This window comes from Echiichthys vipera, assembly GCF_963691815.1.
Source record: "Echiichthys vipera genome assembly, chromosome: 13".
NCBI classification, from domain to species: Eukaryota; Metazoa; Chordata; class Actinopteri; order Perciformes; family Trachinidae; genus Echiichthys; species Echiichthys vipera.
Window position 1 is genome coordinate 17,550,285 of NC_139838.1, and position 19,418 is coordinate 17,569,702.

Here is a 19,418-nt window from a genome sequence, read left to right on the forward strand (position 1 = left end):
CTCTGCTTTTGCAAGATTTCTCTTGTTTGTTGGTTTGTTAAATTGCATATGCGTGACTGTTTTACAACATTTATTTATATGTGTATACAAGGTGTTATACAGGTTTCACATGCGTGTGTGTGTGTGTGTGTGTGTGTGTGTGTGTGTGTGTGTGTGTGTGCTTGTGTGTGTGTGTGTGTGTGTGTGTGTGTGTGTGTGTGTGTGTGTGTGTGTGTGTGTGTGTGTGTGTGTGTGTTTATTGAGAGTATGTCTCAATTAGTGCAAACAAGAAAAGTGTGCTTTAGTATCAGTATCTGTCCCCAGGGCCTTGTCGTTGTGCACGATCAACTGACCTGATTTTGTGTTGCCAGGGCGATGCCTTGTTTCAGGGTTCATCTTAATACTCAGCTCCGCCCTGTGACCTTGGGACATTGGGACATGTCTTTGTCGCTAGGGTAGCAGCCTCCAGGTTTACTGTTAATGAGAAGAGTGCATTTTTTGCATATTTTTAAACCCTGCAACACAGTCATAAAGTTAGTTTTCACACCTGGGTGATACAATAATGGTTGTCTGCTCTAGGCTACTCTGGAGTGCCACTGGAGTAGTTTGGCTTTAAGTGCTTTGTATTGTAGTTGTACACAGAAGTAAAGGCTAAGTGTTGAAGCTGTGGGAAAATAATCTTTATTTCCATAAATGTTGTTTAGATAAGTAGAAACGGAGAAGTGTGATTATGCAGACATTACAGAACACAAACGCATTGTACTATGCTAATCATGGTGTTAAACCACCAGTTGCCATCCTAGAGCTTTATCAAGCTGTATTGAATCAGTGTGTATTTAGTCACATATTATGACCCAAACAACGGGGAAAACAAAAAACAAACTGGATTTTGTTTCCAGAGAAATACAAGTTTCATTACCAGCTTTCCATTTCGTCATGATAGCTCTTTCACCAGACGGCGAGCCAAGTTCGTGAAAGAGACCTAAATGCCTCCAAATATCTTTTTTTGTGTGTTTGTTTTAAAGGAGGACACATGCCTCAAGCCAGTGTCTCATGCGGGTAAACAAAGCGTGGTTGCCATGCCATTGGGGCGTCGGTGTATAAATAGCATGGGTGTTTTTTCTGAATACTCCTGCGAGAGAGTAGCAGGGAGACAGTGATAGCCAGTGTACAAAATCACAATCATGCTTTTTCTTTCTTATAGACAAATGAATTATAATTTCATCAAGGAACAGCTTCTACTAGCTTGGATGTTATTTTCTAATCTTGGGCTCTGTCTTTCTTAGCAAAATGGGATACTTATCAAAATAACACCACATTCATGTCGCTTTTATGTTTTTCTAATGTACGGAAATTGAATGTTTTTCTTTTCATTAAAGTGAGTGCTGAAAGAGGAATAAACTGTCTTGTGCTCCCTTGGAGAGCTAACTAGAATGATCAATACATTCTGGATGCAAGCACTTATAAGTTATCAGTAGCGACCCTAAATCTGAGTTTCTTCACTAGCTGCAGCTGTTCTGAACAACTACCCTTAAAAGTGATTTTCTGGAAAATAACACTTGGCTGAAAGTTGAGCTGATGAATGTAATTGCATAGCAGGGAGTCTGCTTATTATGCAGGGATAATTGAGCTAGAACAAGCAGGAAAAATAATAAAACAGACTAAGGAAAGTTCAGATAGAGTTGAAAATGGTGTTAATGCGTTCTCTGTCTCTTTGTGTTGCCCTGTAGGGAATGGTGACAGCACCTGCAGAAAGACAGACGTGGACAAACGGTGCAGGCAACCAGAACGCCTCCCTCCCATTGGTGGAGAGATCCAGACTTCACATCAGGAACTGTGGTTGTCAGCTCTTAACTGAGCAGCAGGCTCCACCTACTCCGCCCAAGTAGCTCTGCCTCCTCTGCTCAGGTAGGACGGAAAGGAAGTCTGTGCGGGTTAGCCCAATAAATCAATCTGCTGAATGTGAACTGTTAAGGAATTGATCGCCTGTAACCATGGTAACATGTATCCATATGATTTTCCCTGATCAGTCAGAAATTCAATAGGTGTTTGCGGATTGATTCAGCAGCAGTGAAACCAGAAACATTATTCAGTGATACTTTTACAGTAAAGGACGCCTATTTTTCAACCTGAAATGTTTGTCATTGTTAATTACATACAAGCTCCAGTTGCAGTTTTAACTATTTTTTCTTTTTTCGTGAGCCCTTTAATGTGACACCAGATAAGAAAAATACATGAGTTGCAGCAAAGTGTTGCATGACCTGCAATTAGATTTTTCCAGCTCCTTTCAAAATTAGCCAAAACTACAGATGTGTAAGTGATCTAAGATAGTGAAGTAGGGGCATGCTGGTTGGTGGACGTGTTTCTCTGTCCTAGAGGATGAACTTTCTGGGTCTGTCTGGGCTCCTATCCTCCTTCCCCCTCTCTTCTTCCATTCATGTGTTATTTCTTTTGATTGTATTCTTGACCCTCCTTCTGTTGTCTCTCAACTTTTGCCTCCGTCTATCTTAGTCTCTATCCACTCTCTATCTGACCTGTCTCCCTCCCTCCTCTTTTCCTCCACTCTATATCCTAACCCTCCACTCTTCTGCATCTGTCCAGCTGTTAAGTCTTGACGTAAGGCCCTTTCATAATATGATTTCTCGGTTCACGCCGGTCCGAGCCTCATATTTCTACAACGCAGCAGTTCCAGTTATTTGAACAGATCTGAGTTTTTTAAAAAACAATGTTATTGTCATTTGACCTCTTTCTTATCAATGAAAAAGGTGTTTCCCTGACGTTAGAGGAGATCGTAATTGTTCACATGTTCTGCCGTTGTGTCTGTTTGGTTTCAACGGAGCGTTTGGACCCGGAAATCGGATTTTGAAAGGGTGTTACGCCAGACTTAACAGCTGGATTGAAGCTCCTCCTTCAGTCCTTTATCTCCATCTCACCAGCTGTCTGTTGAAGCTCCATTCTCTCTTATGAGGGAGAGTCTAATGAATGGAAGGGCTTACTGAGAACAGTGAGAGAGCCAATTCCTGCCTTTCACAGTCCTCTCCTCTCGTGTCCTCTCCTCTAGTATCCTCTCCTCTCGTGTCCTCTCCTCTAGTGTCCTCTCTTCTCATTTCCTCTCCTCTCGTGTCCTCTCCTCTCATTTCCTCTCCTCTCGTTTCCTCTCCTCTCATTTCCTCTCCTCTCATTTCCTCCCCTCTCGTTTCCTCTCCTCTCGTGTCCTCCCCGCTTGATTCCACCTCCTGTTTCCTTGTTTTTCACCTCTTTAATCAAGGTGAATTTCAAATGAGGGACAGAGATTACAAACGTGCGGACTGGATTTTTGTACCAATATAAAATAAACTTTATTCAGAAGTTTAATTAGTTTAAAAAAATCCCTAAATCCAAAGAGAAATGTATTTTAAATCTCAGTTGCAGCACACAGTACCTGCTTTTGACAGTTTTTTGTTTATTACCCTTTAGCAATACGGTTATACTTATACAGCATCATTAGATTCTGCTGTGAGGTAGTTTAGTGTGCTTGGGGACTTATCTCCACAACTATACAAATATGTTTTGAAGAGACTAATTAGTTTATTAAATTAAGTTTGTACCGATTCAGAGGAGAAGCGTAAAATGAGTGCTTCTGAGAGAAGGTATAAAGAAAAGATACAATTAAGATTAAACAAATGCAAGAAAAGTATGAGAGAAATGCTGAATATGAAGTAGTCGCAAAAGTTTTTAAACATTTTTTAAAATTCTGTTTCTTTCTCACTCATAAAGATTCAACCTCTCCCTGCCCTTCTTCCCATCCCTCTCTCCTCTCTCCTTCCTGTCTCCTCCTTTCTTCACCCATCACTCTTGCTGAATGGAAATTACACATTTACCCTCCCTGCTTCTTTCTGCGCCCCTTCTCTTTGTGAATTCACTGTTGACAGTTGCCTTTCTCTGAGTAGAAAGCCTCAGAAATGAGCAGATGGAGGGCTGACAGTCTCGACGCTCAAACAATGGCGCTGGGCGGCAAGTCGTGGTGATCAACACATGTCAGAAAATGTCTTTTAATGGGAGAACCTTATAGAATCTGTCAGTCATCTGTAGGGGCTGGATCAGTTTTTGTCTATTGAGAATTCAGAGTCTGAATCCGATCACATAAGACAGGACAAGTGTTAAGATGTTTGGCATGGCCTTGTGCTGTATCCTGCATGCCTTAGAGGGAGTTCAACTGAAGAATATACTTATGTTACTAGAGAGTTAACAATGCAAGTCATAAATAATACACATGTTAGGATTGTGAGTTAAGAAGTTGCTTATGTGGCCCGTACATGGCATTGATTTTGCCAGATCTGAGCTAAAAGGTTTTGTGAAAAAGAGAATGACGGGTGAAAAGAAAGACCGTAAAATTTTCTTCCTTTATTGGTTTGTCTCACCATGAGAAAAAAAAAATTCTTTTGGAAAATCATATGTCAAGTTGTATAATAGATGCATGTCAAACTGGAGCTGTTTTTTTTTTTTTTTGGTAGAATATTGAATAGCCTTATTTTAAAAGGGGAAGTTTGGGGTCCCCTGCTAAAGCTGCTGCCCCCGCGACTCGACCCCGGATAAGCGGATGAAGATGAGATGAGAGATTTTAAATATTTGGGATTGTCAAGGTTTCAAATAATATCTCAACATACAATGATGGTTGATGTGCAAACATGTTATGTCACTGTACTGTACGGCTGCTGCAAAGTAACAGGTTTGTCCAGCCAGAACTGTCAAGAATGATGAAACGTGTATGTTTGACACACCAACACTTTACTTTATGGGTCCATAAATGAAATTACCTCTACCAAGGTGGTTATGTTTACGGCCCAGTTTTTTTTTTTTTAATTTTTTGTTGGTTTGTTTTTTCTCCTGTCAGCAGAATTTGGAGAAAATCCGAGTCACTGGGCGGATACACAAATTATTTTAAACTTTTGTTAACATTGCAAGATAGGACATTTGTGCTGCATTCATGTGGTGTTGGAGTAAACTGAAAAACGAGTTCCCAGAAAAGTAACACTGCATTAGCATTGTGAGATAGGGCGTGTCCGTTCAGTTTACTGTTGTTTTACTACTACTACTGAATAAGCCTAGGATACCCGACTTACTGTTTGGCCTGTGATAGGGTGCAGGCGGCATCATTTTCTAATTCATAATGAAAAGAAATTGATTCACACTGTGACATTTTTTTGTGCTTTGAATGAGAATAAGGGGCCAGAGTGCATACAAAAGAAGAGATAGAGAAATAGAGATCTGGGCTAAGCTAACTGGTCTCTTGTCGTTTTGCAAAAGTGGCCCCCGGGTAAAGCAAGATGGGTATCCCCTGGATTAAGGTTTCCTGTCAGCTCTATTGTGTAGGAATTAACAGAAATCAGGAACAGAATCAGCCTCCTCTCTGCTGAGTGGAAGCGTCAAATTGATCCGCTCATCAAGTTTCCTACATTACTGGTCAACTGCAACTTTTAAATTCAGATTGTCCCCGGGGCTTGTTTGCTAAATATTCTCTGCTTCACTATTGCAGAACGATGCTGTGATATTTTAGATGCCAGGAAGATGAGTAAACTTATTTATCTCTTCAGGGGAAATCTGACAGCTTTATAAAGATTCAATAAATCTTCATAGATTGATTTTTTTTTCCCTCATTTGAAACTGAAATTACTCCCACCTACACTCTCATAGTTAGACTCAATTCAGCCTGCAGCAACATCTCACAGTAATCTCGAAGATGTCAAATTACCAATTAACCCCGTAGTTCTGTCTATAAGCTTTACCAGAACCTTCAGATTGCCAGTGATGCCAGGGGGTTTCAGGCCTTGAACAGACGCTCAATATAAGCCTGTCACTGTTGTTTGACATTACACTGCAGTAAATTGGTTGCAGACTAACAAAAAAAATGACACTAAAGGTTAGCATTAATACCATTTAAATGTCAGGTAAACAAGAAATTCATTTAAACTTCACATACGTTTCCTGTAGGTTACATTCTGTGCTGCCTTCAGAGGGTTAAGCAACCTGAGTAAATGAAGAAGTCTCTCTCTCTCTCTCTCTCTCTCTCTCTCTCTCTCTCTCTCTCTCCATGGGTTTCCACTTCCCTCTTTCTTTGTAATGGCTGCGCTCTGCTTTATTTGATCCGGGCCCTAGCTCTCATAGTAAGATTGAATTGGGTTTGGAGAGCAAGGGAAACACTCCACACACACACACACACACACACACACACACACACACACACACACACACACACACACACACACACACACACACACACACACACACACACACACACACACACACACACACATATTCACACACACCTGAGACTGTGCTGAGCTGCTACAACAGCTGCCCCAGTACGATGAAGGAAGAGAGAATTGAGGGTGGAGGGGGAGAAGAGGGGAAGCAGGAAAGTAAGCTACATGAGGATAAGGATAAAGAACAGAAATGACGGTTAATAAGAGAATAATAAGACAGAGGGTAAATCATTTGGAGGGAGAGAGATGAGAAAAGAGTGCTAACTTGCATCTTAAAAGGAAACCTTGAATGTGATAGTGGTCACTGACAAGGAGCAGTAGATCAAAACACATCATTCATCCTATTATCGCTGTATCTCTCATGTTTGGCCCGTCGACTTTACTGCCAACCCTCTCTTCACACACACTTTCCATGCACAATATTTCGTTTTTTTTTTTTTTAAATGACTAAGAGGAGAAGAGAGAGGTAGAGAGGAGGCAGAGAAATTAAAAGTGGAGGAATAAATAAAAAAAAGTAATTTCTCAAAAGGACCAAACTGACCTTAGACCACCTATTGTGCATGTTTCAGAAAGCATTGAAAAGAGAGAAGAAAGGAATACGATTAAGTACTTTTGAATTTTTTTTTGAATGTTTTAACCTCAGCCTTCTGTTAGAGGCAAAAAATCTCACAAAAACGCGCCATGGCTCCTTAGTAAAGACATTTGCTGGAATAGTTCATAGATTTGTATTTAAGTCTCAAGTGGTACTTTATGTAACTGACATGTGGAGAGCAATTTCAGGGAAAAATGCTCTGTCTTTTCTGAGAACCACAAAATAAAAAGCCGTTTAAGTAGAATAACTGCTATATATATATCATTCATTCATCTTCAACCGCTTGTCCCTGTCGGGGTTGCGGGGGGCTGGAGCCGATCCCAGGTGACTTCGGGCGTGAGGCGGGGTACACCCTGGACAGGACACCAGTCTATCACAGGGCACATAGAGACGCACAGAGACAGACAACCTTTTAAACATACGGGCAATTTGGGGTCATCAATGAACCTAACACGTGCCTGTCTTTGGATTGTGGGAGGAAACCGAAGAACCCGGAGAATATAGAATATAGAATATAGTATATATATATATATATATATATATATATATATATTTTTTTTTTTATAGCAAACTTCCATTTACAGAGGAGGGATGTTGAAGTTAGGCATAATAATCAGTTTGTAAGTCCGCTTGGTTCAACTGAGGTGTTCCATTACTCTGTCCTGATAAACATCACTGTGTCTTTCTGCAAGCGGGTTTTTGTGAACCTGTGTTTCCTGTCAGAATGTTTAAAACAGCCTTCATCTATTTGTGTCTGCATGTGTGTGTACTGTACAGTGGCATGGGTGTATATATATTAGAGACACAGCACAACACGCTGAATGCAGATGCAAGTGAAATGTGAAATGTCATGTGAAGCTGGGTGGTATCGACTGGAATTCGGCCAGCAGCATGGAAAAACATGTTGCCGTAGGTCATTACTAATGAGCCATACATGTGCTGGAACATTCTGTGTGTCTGGGAACGTGTGTGTGTGTGTGTGTGTGTGTGTGTGTGTGTGTGTGTGTGTGTGTGTGTGTGTGCGTGTGTGCGTGTGCGTGTGCGTGTGCGTGTGAGAATGTGGGTGGACACATGGTTTCTGCATTTTTTAGGTGTTTACTGTATCTTTGTGATAGTGACCTAGTGTATCTAAGCCTTTACTTTAAAATTCATATTTAAGCGCTAGATAAAATGTGTGCTTTAGGAACTTGAGAAATGTGTGTGTGTTTCTGTGAGTGTAGTTCTGCCCTGTGTAGGTGTCATTATTCACTTAAGCATGCTCGTCTACTTTTCGGTGTGATTAATCCAGTATCCTTGCTCACTCCGACCCACTTTTGTTACTCTTTTCTTTGTTTACCCTCCATTCCCTTCTGCTTTACAGCATTAAGCGATGAGTAATGATGACTGACATCATCTCTGGCTGGGCTAGTGCTGACTAATTGACCAGAACAATCTGATTGCATTAGGTGTTATTCCTTCAGGGTATTCCCTGTTCTCCGCCCCCACTTTGAAAGATATCCCTCATTGTTTTCATGGAGCAACTTATTGCTTTTGTGTGGCATTTGTTTTGGTTTTATTGTATTCATAGTAGGAATTCACCGGCTGGTTGTAAGCAGGCTGTGAACATTAGCACTTTTGATTTATGGTTTGTGCGTTTTAACCTGAAAAGTGACTGTGGTTAAAAGCTGTTTTTGCTGTGTAGCCTTATCTGGTCTTGTTAATTGCTATCATCTCAAACGCACGTCTCAGGAAACCTCAAGGATATTACAAACGTGCCACTGGGACACTAATATACCACTGAAATATCTTTGGTTATTGTGTGGATGCTCTAGGTGCTCGTGTGAGAAAGCAATAAAGGCTGAAAAATGAAGTTACGCTTTAGATTTACCAACAGCTATGAGAGGCTTTTTCCTCCTCTCATCTTTCTTCCTCTCTCTCTTTCGCTCTCTGTCTTCTCAATCTTCTACCTTTGATAGCAGCTGCTGTAAGAGCCACCTTTCCCCACTGAGGTAAAATGATTATAGTAATGGATGCCCCGACCTTTCTCTTGCTCTCCTTCACACTCGCTACTCTGTACATTCAGCTCTGTACATTAGCGCGGCCCCGGGGATGCCCTCGCTCTCTGTGGCTTAATGCAATCACCCCTCCAGTATAAGTGCACTGAGAGAGTGAGAGAGAGAGAGAGAGGGAGGGAGACAGCAGAGAGGAGGACGTTGGGGAGATCTGAAGGGAACTGGTAGGTAGCAACTGGCTGGAGTGATCACATCAGAGCATGATAATTACCTAAATGAGATCATTTACAGGTTGCTTTGTCAGTCAGGCACCTGTATAGTGTCTTGGCACAAATGTCCTCTGTACAATCATAGAGTTACTCATTTCCTGTTGCCCTTTTTTGAGCAATTTGATTATGATAGTTTGCAATATACATGGAATATCTGTGAATACTAGGCCTTACACATCTTAACTGGTTAGCTGAGTTTGTTATGTGAAGTGTAGTGGACAATGGTTTTGCTTTGGACTGTAGAAATGAGTTGGTCACATCTCTATTTTATTTTTTTAGTTTATTTGCACATGTAAAATTATGACTAAAAGAAAACCTCACTACCAAAAAAAAGGAACATATTCTCATATCTATTTATAGATGATATGCCTGGATGTTGTGAAATAGTCAGGAGTTCATGGTGACGAACACTTTTCCTCCAGGAGCAGTTGAGCTCAGTTCAGCAACTTCAGCTTTTAGTGAGATGAATGGAGATGGCCTATGTGGGGCCTGGGAAGTCCTTATGCTGAGACCTATAGAAAGCTTATTGCTTTTACAGCAGCTCTGTATAATAAAGTGCCATCTTTCTGACCACACACTCCCACCCTCTGCTCTCCATATCTCCCTGTCCCTATCTGTGTGTTACTCCAGCACTGTGTATTGTTGCCTCTCTTATCTTCTGATTTTCTTTGTCAACTTTCCCGTCATCCGTTTCCCTTTCATCTTGCCATGTGTCCTTATTTCTGTTTTTTCTGTAGGGCTCTCTAACTCCTTGTTGCTGACTTTGCCAAACTTTCCTCGTCTCCCTTCCCCTCCATCTCTTTAACAGTGCCCACCACTGTGACATTTTAATGTCATCAATGTCACTTTCCTTTTCTTAGGCGCTTGGCTGAGCAGGCACAGAGTGGTGTTTCTAATTGGCAAATGGGTTGGCACACTTGTGCTTGTGATCTGATGATATGATACCTTAGCATTTAGCTCCAATCACTCCTGATGCCACACCTCCCACTCTCTGTTATAATGACTTAAAAAAAAACAAAAAAACAGTTAAGTTGGCTTGACGGGTGGCAAGGAGACAAATCGTCTTTCTATTAAGACTGTATTTGTGCCAGCCAGCGATAATGTAGATACCTTGCCTTTCAGTTTTACACACAAAAACATCAAATAGGTGTAGTGTGTGTCTATGGTACTCAGAAATGTTTTTATTTATTTATTATTAGTGATGTTAACACTATATATTGTTCTTTGGAGATTGTCAATCACACCTTTTCTGTAAAACAAAAGTTTTGCTGGGGCGCTGTCTTCAAAATCTCACACCATTATTCTTGTACAGTATAGTTCTGCATTTACCAAGCCTTCTGGCTATCAAAAAATTGTCTACACAGTCTGCTCGGCCGTGCTGATGGATGGACACTTACAAGTATCCATATATACTCTCCACTTATGCTCCTGTACTCTATCCTTTTATGTGTGGTATTTTAGGTGTGAGCTAATAGCCCATTGAGCAAAACTAGTTTTCCTTCACTTGGAAGAACGGAGTGAACTTGGCTCTAATGCAGCGCTCTGTGGCTTCCTAAATGGTATAACAATGGCGAATAGGCTTCAGTTAAGGGATTTTAATGGAATCATCCAGAGTGATGACAAGCAGACATTATTCAACATCATGAGAGTTTTAAACGTACGATGTTTGTTCAAACACACCTACTAAAAATACCAACCACTACCGCTCTGCTTTGTTTCTGTTGCTTTCTCCCAGGCTTATAGTCTGTGTATAGTATAGTATAGTATAGTATAGTATACTTAAATAGTACTGTATTTGTTATTGTTTCATTTACAGATTATTTTTCATATGATCAATTATTCCTTCCTTTGTTTTTTTTATAAAATACTGATCACTGTTTCCTAGAGCTTAAAGTGTCATCTTCAAATTGCCTGTTTTGTCCAAATAAGGGCAGATATATGGTCCACGCAAGTACACGGACACAAATGACAACACCTGGCAGTAAACCGTGTCCTAAAAATACTCGCTCGTATGCACCGATGGAGGTAATCAATCTTCAGTGGTGGGATATAGAGCTAATAAGAGTTTCCATGACCACAGCAGTAAACAAACATGGCACCAGTGGAGGGACGTTTAGACCAGACCCCTTCCTAATCTGCCTAAATGAAAATGCACAGTATCTCACTGGTGAACAAATTATTCTCCTCTGGAGAAATTCTAGGTATGGCATCAGTAGCTGAATTACAGGCCAGAAAATAAATCTTCCCAGCCATTTACATCTTTTCATCATCTCTCCTCTAAATAAAATGTCTTGGTTGGACTGAAATCCCAAGACCCTTCACAAGTGCATTTGTACAACACGGCTCCTTTCAGCAGCAATAATTCAGTATTGTGGTGCTACGCTCTGGTGGGACTTCATAGAGTATTTTGATAGCCTTAGATAGGGAACGTGCTGCACACATCACAGAGCAACACGATGCCTTTAGCCTGCCACTGTACACAACTGCAGGTTGAGGTTACATAAACAGGCACAGCGAGCGAGACTATATTGGCTATAATCTCACATTTATAAATATGTGTTAAAGAAAAGGACAGTGAATCAAAAGTCTGCATCAGAATGACATGGATATAAAGGTAGGGGTCGTAGTGACTGTGCAAAGTATATCAGGAAAAACACCTTAATAATGAATCCGGGTCTGTACTGTACAATCTTCTGAGAAGACTAAATGGATTTTGATAAGTTGTCGTCCCTAAAATAATTGGAGCTTTGGTATAAATGATGATGAGAGCATAGCAGATCTCAGTCTTGAATCATTAATTACACTGGTTAGTTATTTACGTGCTAAGGTGGGGTGGTGGGGGGGGGTTCTATCTTGATTGTGCCGATATACCATGCAGGGTTTTCTCTCCAAGACTTGATAATAACCTCTGAGCTGTTTGAAGGCACTAGCAGGTGTGTGTGTGTGTGTATACAGTGTTTGTGTGCACGTGCGGAGGTGTGTGTGAATATGTTTGACAGCAAGGATTACATAACAGACGCCTGCTGCTGCAGGTCACCGTGAATGACAGCAGAAGATGCACACACAAAAATACACACACTAACACACACACACACACACACACACACACACCCACACACACTAACACACCCACACACACACACACACACACACACACACACTCGCACACGCACCCACACACATGTAAATCATTACAAATGCAAACATGTCGTAGCTGCACGTACGCACTGACACGCACACACTCCTCCTCCTCTATCCTCTATTAGTGATCTTGCTCCCCCTCTCTCTCGACTTTCCATCTGGTCCATTTGATCTGCAGCTTGATTAGGTAAAAGGTTTCTATATATCTATCTTTATATATATATATATATATATATATATATATATATAAAGATGATGAAACTACCCATAAAATAGTAATTTTTTTCTTATCCTCAGCTGGTTGACATTTCATGTTATTGCTTTCAGAGAACAGCTTTTTCCTCCTACTGTGGGATCTTTGTAACATTTTGGAGGGAAACCTCACAGTTCCTGGTGTGTGATGAGCATGGGACAGTGCATGCAAATCATCTCCTCACATGAGAATGAATGAACAAACCAACACACTCTCAAATGAAGCTGGAAGTGAAATAGACAAGCATGCAAAGGGACATACGCAGTCCACCAACACACACAGGGATCCATCTGTATGTTTTTTATGTGCAGGACTATTGACTTCTGTTGCAACACGCATACACAGACACGCACGCACGCACGCACGCACGCACACACACACACACACACACACACACACACACACACACACACACACACACACACACACACACACACACACACACACACACACACACTCACTCATCAGCCATGGAGTTGATGGATCACCCCACTATCAATATAAAGTATTGATAGTGGGTTTGTTCAGGTGCTGGACATCCTGGACCCTGTAAAATCAAATGGAGAAAAAGAGTTTTATATATATATATATATATATATATATATATATATATATAGATGTAATGCAGTTGTCTCAGCCCTTTCCGCTCTCCTCTCACTGCGGCAGCCACACTAATGAATCTACATTACTCCTTTAATAGAAATCCATGTCATCCTAGTTCCTTGAGCTGCTGATACCCGTGCACACACCACCACACCATTTCATCCTTTTTGCAAGCTCACACACACACACACACACACACACACACACACACACACATACAGAAAACACACACACACACACACACACATACAGAAAACACACAGAGTTTATGAGCAAAGATAACATGCCATGTGTGGAGGACACACAGGTCCAGTTTGGGCACTGATTCTATTCTAAATGAAGTTTGTGAATTATTGAAGTGCCTGTCCTCCTTCTCTGCTCCCTCTTCATCTCTCTCTTTCTCCGCTCCCTTTTTAGATGTCATTTCTCTCTCTCTCCCCATTCCTCTTTCTCACACACACTCATATCTTCCCCTCCTTTTCTCTCTTATTCTCCTCTATTAGATAAGTGGTCAGATTGATTTGTGAACCAGTAGTTCAGTGTGTATATGCGTGCGCGCGCGCGCGCGCGCGTGTGTGTGTGTGTGTGTGTGTGTGTGTGTGTGTGTGTGTGTGTGTGTGTGTGTGTGTGTGTAAGCATTTGTGTGATTTGAGTGATGTTGGTTAATCCAGTGTTGTCCATGGGGAGAAATTTGGCCCATTTTACAGCCTGCCATTACTGTGTCTATAATCTCCTGTGCATTGAGACAGTCGTTATTTACTGTTGTATCGTCCCAGCTCCCTCGCTGGCATTTTTCCAAAATGCAGAAGGATAAAAAAAGGACTTTTATATTTAGTTTCAGTCTATTGCCACATGTACTAAAGTATGCTTATTTAAAGAGAAAATGTCACCTTCAGTAGAAACAAATCGTATTAAGTATTCATATATTTTATTTTACTTTTTTATTTATTTTCACTTTTATGTTTTCTGTTTCCTACTAAGATAAATTGCCTCCTTCGCCTTTTTCGTCCCATAAGAAGAAACAAGAATAAAAATCTGTTCACTTTAACATATTAAGAGAATGAAAGTTGGAATCAACAAGTGACAAATTAATCTAACCACAATTTCCACTCAGTAATTGTTCTGTAGTTTTCAGTCTTATCATGTGATTGTGTACAGCAGATTGTGTTGCCATGTGTTTTATTAAAGGTCCCATATTGTGCTTATTTCCAGGTTCATACTTGTATTTTGAACATGTTTACATGTTTTAATGTAAACATGGCTTGTTTAAAGGCACAATTTCTGAATAAGGGCTGTGCACATTTCTCTGTGGAGTGTTTTCCTACTTTCACAGTATTTATGCGGCATTACACACCATACTTACTACATCATTTACACTGGTAATGAGAGCTCAGCAGTCACAGGCATGTACAAACCATAGGGAAAATAGTATTATCCCTCCCTCAGCCATGTCGTTTACCACCCAGGGCTTATTGTTGACAGCAGCTGTGCTCTCTATTGTCTCTCCCTGCCTGTCACACAAACCTCCAGATAAACGTCCAGGATAGAGGATAGCTGTGAGATGGTGGACTGGCTGGCAGATGTGCTTTTTTGACTGTATTGATGTAGTGTCTTTTCAAATTAATATTAAAGTGAGGTAGATGTATGTTGTCGCTTGGTGTTAACAGTAACACAGGTCTCTAGTTTTAGTGTCAGGAGTTGATAAATGAATATAACTCAATATATGTGACCGTTTTTTGCTCAGAATAAGTGATTTAGAAACTTTTGGGGGGAACACTGATGATGTTGGCCCCTTTCCAATATTTCTTACACTTTATAGACCAAACAATTGATTCTATGAACGAGTAGTCAGCAGTTTAATTGATTATGTAAATAATCATTAGTTGCAGTCCTCGTATCATTAGATTTAGATTTGTGTCATTAAAACAAACCATCCAGGAACCAAAATCAAGACTGTGTCTTTGGATCGCTGATACGGAGGCATTTTTCCCACTCCTCCATGTCTCGTGAGCTTCTCTGACACCGCTTCCTATGTCCTCTCTGCTCTTCAATATTGATATGAGCTGTCATTGGTCCAGTTATTTATAAGACCCCTTCCTGGTATTTTTCCATTGGCTCTGACTCTACAGTAAAATTCTTCTCTTGTCGGATCTAAACCAGAAGAGCCTGATATTCAATTGTGTGACAAAAAACGAATGTACCTTTCAACAAATATGAAACAAAGGAATGGTATGATTTTAGCTTATGTACACGACACATATGGGATGTTTTACAACCGGTTTTCTTTCTATTTCTTGACTTCCTATGTTTTCTTCTCTCGCTCTTTCACTCCCTCACTCCTAGAATTGCAGCCAAAGACTCTTTCCCATAACCTCTTCGGACCTATGTGTGTATGTCTGTGTGCATGTTTCTGTACAGGAGTATTAAATAAGAGACAGATCGAAAAGCATGCAAGCCACGCACACACACGCACACACACACACACACACACACACACACACACACAAACACACACACACACACACGCACACACACACGCACACGTACAGTACAGGCATCATCACAAAGGCCCAAGGGACTTGTGTAGAAACTATTTCCTGTTTGGGGCTAAAGGGGGAAGTAGTGGGAACGGTGGTGGTCTTCCTGTGTGCTCTACTAGGGTGTTACCCCAAGTTAAGTTTTCCATGGTCATTAACTGACCATGTGTGCAGCTGTGTGTGTGTGTGTCTGTCTGTGTGTGTGTGTTCATAAAACCTAGTCTAATGATTTCTACTTGTATTCAAAATTTTCAGTGTGAAGAACAATAAATCACCCATTCAACGTATACTCATAAACCCCAGGAATACTCTGGTCTCAACAGTGTCAAATAAAGTTTTATACTCATTTAATAATTATCAGCAGTGAGTTAGGTGATGGTTGCGATAGAAAAGCTGGGATTCACAATTACAGCAGGCAGGATGTGAGCTTCAGTGACTTCCTTCTGAGGTGTGAAGTCACCTGCTAAAAAAAGAGGCAATGTAGCGCCTCTCATACTGTGTGGCTCTTACACATTCACCTTGAAACACTAAAAAAAAGACAAACATGGACGCACTTTTGCACATATGCTGTCCACTTATGAGCTTGGTGCAAACTGTAGTGTAGTGTCGTGCTTTGACTGGAACTCTGTGTGCCGAGCAGAAATACCAGGCATATGTATTATTACTTATCACTAAAAGCTTTGGTATTTGAAAGGAGACATTAACAGCAGGTGCACAGTGTTCCCTAACCCGTATAGACGTTACAATGCTGCTGAATACAGATTAAATGCAGCATTATCTAGGATCGTTCATTTATCATGATTGTTGTGATCCTAATTTAACACGTGAATTACCCTAATTTTGACATTTTTGGAGCCTTGATTTGCACTGAGACTTCTATATTCTTTTTTTGGTGGACTCATTAGTTACAGATCAGTAGCAGCAGGGAAGGCAAATGATGAAGTCTGGTAATTAGAACGCTTCTCAGACTTGATATACAGTGTAGTGGCAATGCTTGCTATCACAGTTTGTTTGACTCTGATATATGCAGTGAAAAAAACTGCAAAAAACACTGGTTACCTTAAAATAGACTGTAGAGCCATGCTTTTCCTCTCCATAGCAACAGTTCACTGTTGAGCACTGACTCGGAGCTGATGGAGTGGATTTTCTCAGTGTGTGTGTGTGTGTGTGTGTGTGTGTCTGTGTGTGCGCGTGTGCGTGCGTGCGTGTGTGTGTCTGTCTCTGTGTGTCAGTGTGTGTGTGTGTGTGTGTGTGTGCGCGCATCTTTGTTTATTTTTGGATGAAGTCAAAACGTTTGTGGAGTTTGTTGAGTCCAAACCCAGAACTAGGAGTGAAGTCTTCACTTTCTGTTGTTACTTTAATCCCCCAGAGGACATTGTCACATAGTTACAACACAATTTCTGATTCATCTAGTTTTTCAATAATAGATTTATATAATTTATCAGGATGAACCAAATAGTATCAGTCTTTATATACACAGCAAAACATCCAGTATCCAGGATTGTACTCAATTACCTTCCATTCATTCGTCATGCACATGAACCCAGGGACCTAACTACTGTAGATGATGCTGTATCTTTTTGTAGCTGCAGGGTAGACACAAACAAAAAAGCACATGCAGTGTGTAGTGTCAGCCACGGCAGGGGTTGCATCTCTCCAGATGGTGGGAGCCCCCCTCACAATGCCAGTTGTTATACAATATGTATTGTATAACAGCAGAGAGCATCGTGGCCCCTCCCTGTATATGAAGAAGCAACAAATGCACCCACACACACACACGCGCACACACACACACACACACACACACACACGCACACACTCCCACACACACAGAGTAATTCAGGCATTAGACACAAGCAGTCTCTCTCCAAATAAACACACACATGTGCATAGAAACATGGTAGACTTTTTATAGTATGCACTAGTATGCCAAACCGGCGAATCCACAAGTGATTTATCCAGGTATTCAGTCAGTAGGTTAAGTCTTTCACATATTCAGTCAGCGAACATCCAGTCAGCCAGATTGATCAGTCAGCAAGGCAGCTGTACAGTAAGCAGCAGTGAGATGGATGATCAATTTGTCTGTTTGCCAGTCAGACAGCTGTGCAGAAGGTCAGACAGCTGTTAAGCGTACCAGGCCGTCAGCCATTCAAACAGCTGTGCAGCCAGAGGTCCAGTCACACACATATTCACTCACTAACTAAGCTCTATGTGAAACACTAGTTTGCAGTCTTAGACAGTTAAATGCCTTTTATGCGCAACACAATCATATAGTAGTTTACTTCTTTTTTTTTCATGAGCATGCATTGGGCCTGTGTTGCAAAAGAGAAACTTTTAAGCACTCTTTTTAACAGTAACTCACGAGTTCAGAGCAGAAACATGAAAGCGCAACTGCAGTGTAGCACCCATGCATTATTAAATGTATACAATTCCATAGTGTAGTGTGGTTGTCTCGGTTCGTTTGGCAGCAGTACACAAAAATATGGAAGGAACGCGGGGTGAGCTGAGTTTCCGTAGCTCTCTCACTGTTGTTACTTTTCTGTTTGTGTTTCTGACTCAGCTTTGTACACTGGCTTCTCTGTTTTATCTCAGCTTCACTTTGTTTACGTTCTGTCTGTGCCTGGTGTCTCTGAGTCATCTTTCTTTCTTTCGTTCTTTCCTTCGCCATTAGATATGACTATTCAAACCTCTTAATGATACATTTGCCACTGCAGGTGTAGCGTGTATGCATGTATGTGAGCATACAGCCCTTATGCGTTTTTTGTTTTTTCTACTGATAGAGTACTATGGTTGTATAGTATTTATGTCACCTTCCCCCTCTCTATCTCACTTGCTCTCTCCACCTCAAGCTTACTTTGTCTTACTTCTCTTTTAATTTCCACCTTCTCTCTCTCTCTCTCTCTCTCTCTCTCTCTCTCTCTCTCTCTCTCTCTCTCTCTCTCTCTCTCTCTCTCTCTCTCTCTCTGTCTCGATAAGCATTAACAACATACATATTGAAAAGATATTATAAAAGCTCTTTGAGAGTCAACCAGCCAGTCCCTGCAATCATATGACTTCATTACAGTATATCCACACTGACACACACACACACACACACACACACACACACACGCACACACACACACACACACATTTTATCCAGCTTGTATGTGTCTCTTTGTGTGTGAGCGAGCCCAGAGCACCATGTGATGATGTAATGAGACAGTGTGCAGAGCAAACTGCGGAATCCCCAAAACAGGCACAAACACACACACACACACACACACACACACACACACACACACACACACACACACACACACACACACACACACACACACACACACACACACACACACACACACACACACACACACACACACACACACACACACACACACACACACACACACTCACTGAGTTAGTTGCACTGAGAGTGAATGGAGCATATAGGACATCCCCTCTAGCCAAACACAGAGTTTTCTCTTCATTGGATTTACTGCAATAAATTGTTGTAGTGGCTCCCTGCTGCGCTCTAGCCTTCAGCCCAAGCACACACACACACACACACACACACACACACACACACACACACACACACACACACACACACACACACACACACACACACACACACACACACACACTGATTGGTAACTCTCGCATTTACCCTTTACTTTATCTCTGGGTGTGTTTCTCCCCAGCTCTATAAGTCTGAATGACAGCAGTGTCAGCTTTATGGTCACACTGTTTATGCTCAAAGAGTGTGTCTATGTGTGTGTGGGGAGACTTTATGTCCAGGATTACCTCACCTAACAATCGAAAGAGAGAC

At 41.2% G+C, this 19,418-nt stretch overlaps 1 protein-coding gene across 1 annotated transcript in view; it reads left to right on the forward strand.

The window, feature by feature from the left end:
* The window catches only part of atxn1a (ataxin 1a), a 92,394-nt gene that overhangs the window by 28,773 nt on the left and 44,203 nt on the right, over nt 1-19,418 (forward strand). The window contains exon 2 of the mRNA XM_083925808.1: nt 1,710-1,887. The gene's annotated coding sequence lies outside the window, so the exon portion shown is untranslated. The remainder of the gene's footprint in view (nt 1-1,709; nt 1,888-19,418) is intronic.